The following is a 5,000-nucleotide window of genomic DNA, read 5'->3' as shown; positions in this document are numbered from 1 at the left end:
ATAATAATAATAATAATAATAATAATAATAATAATAATAATAATAATAATAATAATAATAATAATAATAATAATAACAATAACAATAATAATAATAAGTTTCCTAATAATAATAATAATAATAATAATAACTATCATTATTATCATCATCAATATTACCACTGTTATTATAGCAATAAAAACAACAGTAATAATAAATAATAACAATAATATTAGCAACAGGATCAAAAATAATAATGCTAATGGTATCGCTAAGGATAAGAATGATAATGATATCGCTAATGATAATAATGATAACAATAATAATGATAATGATAATAATAATATGTCTGATATTAACAGTAGTAATTTTGCATTATGAATGAGAAAAAATGGCACATATAAGTAAAATAATATAACTGATTCTATAAAAATGTCCATAATGATATTTTTATCTATAAAATTGATGTTAAATAATTGAAGCAGACTATCCAAAAATAATATCCATAATTACATGAACAAATTACCAAACATCACCTGAAATTACTTTTAATACAAATAACAAGAGAAAAGTCAGGGCAAGTCCACCATAGTGAAGTCAAAGGTGAGTTCAACCAAGTCAAGTCCAGTCACATCAAGTCAAGTGAAGTCCAATCGCGTGATATTCAACCAAGTTAAATCAAGACAAACCAAGCCAGATAAAACAATAAACAAAATCCGTCATTGTGCGGACCTGACGCAACGCACGCTGACTTCACCTGTCTCACTTTCCGCAGTGAAGCAAACGAAGTAAAGGATACAGAAGGGAGGAGAGGTAACAAACAGCGCCAACACCCAACCCTCCCTGACTGCTGTTTATTACGAGGGCGTTTGATCAGCCATGATAACCTCGGAGGCTTGACCTGTCTCCCACCATCACGACTCCTGCTAACGCTTGCTCTCCTACCCGCCCGGCTTGTTTAGAGGGACAGGCCTCCCGTTAACGTAATTTGGAAAGGGAGGGGGGGGGGTGAAGTGGAGGGTGAGGGGAGCGAAGGGAAATGCGAAAAGGGGAGAAGGAATGGGAAAGGGCAAAGGGGATGGGAGAAGAGATAAAAAAGGATGGGAGAAGGTGAAATGGAATGAAAGCAGAAAAGATGGAATGAAAGGGGAGGAAGAGGAGGAGGAGGAGGAGGAGAAGGAGGAGGAGGAGGAGAAGGAGGAGGAGGAGGAGAAGGAGGAGGAGGGAGGAGGTGGAGAAGGAGAAAGAAGGATAGGTAGAGTAGGAAAAGGGAAAGAGAAAGGTAGAGAATGATGATGATGATGATGATGATGATGATGATGAGAAGGAGGAGGAGGGATACATGGAAAAATAGGGGGTGGAGGAGGGGGAAAAGAAGGGAGTAGAGGAGGAGGAGGAACGAGAGATGTAGGAGGAGAATGAGGAATAAGTGGAGGATGAGAAGGGAGAGGGAGAGAGAAAAGATAAGGCAGGAGGAGGAGGAAAGGAGAAGGAAAAGAGAGCAGATGGATCTGAAGGAAAACAAGGATACGATGAGAAAATAAGGAAGAACAGGAAAAATGAGAGGAAGGAAAAAGAAAAGAGGAAAAGGAGATATGAGTAAGAGAAGGAAGGAGATAAGGAGGAGAAATAAGGAAGAAAACATAGAAAAGATAGAAAGAAGAAAAAAAGGAGAAACGAAAGGAAGAAAAGAAATAAAATATAGGGAAACAAAAGAAACAAAAAGGGGGTGAGACACACACCTCACCCAATGACCCTTAATGACTCAATCGCCGAGGCATCGACGTAACCGACCCGACCAACGCGCATAACGGGACCATCCCCTCCTCCTTCCTCCCTTTCCCCCTCCCCCCTCCCCTCTACCCCCTACAAAACCCAACCCTTCCCTCCCTTGCCTCAGGACAATGCTGATAACCCTGACCATTGTTTTTTCCCTCCCCTTCCTTTCCTTTACCTTTATCTCTTTCTTTCTTTCTTTCCTCCTCCGCCCACCAACAGCTCTCTTATACGCAGTCGAGAGCCACGTAAAACAACCCAATTACAAACCCGTTAGGGGGACGGCGCCTTTCCTCATGACCTTGTCTTGTAGGGTCATAATGCTCGGGGAAACAAGCTCGACCCTCGTCCCGGGCATCTTAAGAAGGCCGGGATTACGCGAAAGACGCCGGGCGGTAAAAGGGTATTGCTTTGGCGAAATATTTTGGCCGGGGGGATTTCCGGGTGAAATTTTTGGAGAAGGACAAAATATCTGCTGAACACTTGAAGAGGCAGAAAAAGAAGAAGAAGAAGAAGAAGAAGAGGCGGAAGAAGTAGATGATGGATAATGAAAAACAATTTAAAAAAACGGGATATTCATAAACGATACACTTGAAAATAAGGAACTTCTCTTGCGACACACTGGGTACGGAAAATAATATGAATTTTATTTTGTGTAAATAAATTAGGGATTTATATGAACGTAACGATACACATCAAACAAACACAAAAGGCGTTAGAAAATAATCAAGACAGAAAGCTTTGTAAAACGAACAATAATAATAAGAGGATGAAGAATAATAATAAGAGTAAGACTAGGAGAAGGAGGAGGAGGAGGAAAAAGAAGAAGAAGAAGAAGAAGAAGAAGAAGAAGAAGAAGAAGAAGAAGAAGAAGAAGAAGAAGAAGAAAGAGACAGAGAAGAAAGAGAAGAAAATGAAGAAGAAGAAGAAGAAACAGAAGAAGAAGAAGAAGAAGAAGAAGAAGAAGAAGAAGAAGAAGAAGAAGAAGAAGAAGGGGAATGAAGAGAGACGCCGGGAGTCATTGTATGCGTGAAGTGACCACTATTATTTTCTTTTAATTATATTTTTAATTATCTGCTGACTCCAAGAAGCGCCTAGTCACCAATGAGTCAATCATGAGGCCAAGCTGACCTCACCTATTTACCTTATTCCTCGATTTTTCGGGAAAGAAAGCCTTAATCTCTCCAACCATTATCATATTTAGTGACGCTATAACAACAATAAAGATTACATCAACAGTTATAATAACGTTAACATCGATAACAACTGTAACATTACCCCCCCCCCCAAAAAAAAAAAAAATAATAAAAAAAAAAAATAATAATAATAATAAATTACAAATGAAATAAATAAATGAAAAATAAACTTAGTAACTGCCTCCTTGGTGAAGCCGCCAATGTGCAAACGAGAAATTAATAAAACAAACAACAGCGGTAAGCGGACGCCCCCAGTGTAGGAAGGTTGAAAGAACCAATTCATGTCTATTATATTCATTTCATTCCATCCCTTCTATTTCAATGATTTAAATCCGATTTTATCTTCATTTCATTACTTTGTCCCATTTTTTTTCTTTTCCTTTCTTTTAAAACATGTTTTCCTATTTCCACATGACTATCTTTATTCCTATTTTCTACCCAATTCTTATTTGCCGTTCATTCTACTCTATATTTATATTTCGTCCCCACTAAAACTAATTTTCCGTGTTATTTTTCCTACTAATAATATGGAATTTCGACTATTCCTGCATTCATATAATTTCTTTCCTAATTTAACCTAGCTTCTCTATTCCATCCCTACTTTAATCGAATTCCCTATTCCATTCCTGCATTAACTTCTCTATTTCATTCCTAGTATAATTCTCTTTCATACCTACTTTAATCTAATAGCTCTATCTCATTCCTACTTTAATATCACCTCTTTAAAAATCCTATGTCATTTTTCCTCATCGTATGCCCCTCTCACCATCCTTATAAACGTCGAAAGAAAGAGCCTTCTATCTTTTTTTAAAATTTATACTTTAATCTATCCCTATTTCTATTCTTAACACCCGATCTCCGCCTTGACAATCTCCGAATACTTATCGCCCAAATATTTCTCACGACAACACGAATCACCCGTAGACCCCCCCCCCCCCATCTTCCTTTTCCTCCGCCCCCCTCCCCACGCCCCCACGCCCCCACGCCCGCTACACAGCCACAAGCAGGAAGAATTTGCGGTGGTGGTGGGTGGTGGGAGGGAGGGAGGAAGGAGGAGGGATAGGGAAGGAGGAGGGATAGGGAAGGAGGAGGGATAGGGAGGAAGGGAGGGATAGGGAGGAAGGGAGGGATAGGGAGGAAGGGAGGGATAGGGAGGAAGGGAGGGATAGGGAGGAAGGGAGGGAGGGAGGGAGGGCGGAAGGAAAGGAGGAGGGGTAGGGTGGAAAGGAGGGAGGGAAGGAGGAAGAAGGAGAGATATAGAGGGATGGAGGGAGGGAGGGGGAAGGAGGAGGGAAGGGGGGAGGGAGGGAGGGAGGGAGGGGAGGGAGGGAGGAGGAAAGGGAGAGAGGGAGGGAAGTTGGAAGGGGAGGAAGGTGGAGGTTGAAGGAGGGAGGGAAGTTGGAAGGGGAGGAAGGTGGAGGAAGGTGGAGGTTGAAGGAGGGAGGGAGGGAAGTGAGAGAAAGTGTGGGCGGGACTCGGTGGGGGAGGGAAAGGAGAGAGGAAATGAGGTAAGGAGGTAGATGAGTGAAGAAGGGAGTGAGGGAAAGGAGAATGGGAGGTAGAGGAGGGAAGGAAGAAAGGGAAGGCGGAAAGGAGGAAAGGAGGAAAGGAGAAAAGGAAGAAGGGAAGGAGGAAAGGAGGAAAGGAGGGAAGGAGGAAAGGAGGAAAGGAGGGAAGGAGGAAAGGAGGGAAGGAGGGAAGGAGGGAAGGGAGGAGGGAAGGAGGGAAGGAGAACATGAAAAAAGGAGGGAAGGAGGGAAGAAGGAAAGGAGGAAAGGAGGAAAGGAGGAAAGGACGGTAGGGAGGTAGTCAGGGAGAGATGGAAGGGTGGAAGAGATAGAGGAAGGGATGAAGAGGAAGAGAAAGGGAAAAAATGAAGGAAATGAAAAAAAGAAGGGCAGAGAAGAAAGGGACGGGAGAGGAAGGACAGGAGGGAGAATAGCAGCAGTATGACTCCGTTGTTTACCAAGGATTTGCTAATCAGCTGTAACAGTTGGGCGGAAAGGGCAGTCCAGGTGTCCCCCGCCCTTTCACGCTCGCGGCGCCCAC

At 42.2% G+C, this 5,000-nt stretch overlaps 1 protein-coding gene across 4 annotated transcripts in view; it reads right to left on the bottom strand.

Annotated features, from left to right (window-relative positions):
• Nucleotides 1–5,000, bottom strand: part of LOC125026346 (FERM and PDZ domain-containing protein 2-like) — a 34,196-nt gene that overhangs the window by 15,355 nt on the left and 13,841 nt on the right. The window lies entirely within an intron of this gene.

Source organism: Penaeus chinensis, chromosome 6 (genome assembly GCF_019202785.1).
Source record: "Penaeus chinensis breed Huanghai No. 1 chromosome 6, ASM1920278v2, whole genome shotgun sequence".
Lineage (NCBI taxonomy): Eukaryota > Metazoa > Arthropoda > Malacostraca > Decapoda > Penaeidae > Penaeus > Penaeus chinensis.
This window is presented reverse-complemented; position numbering and strand designations above follow the sequence as displayed.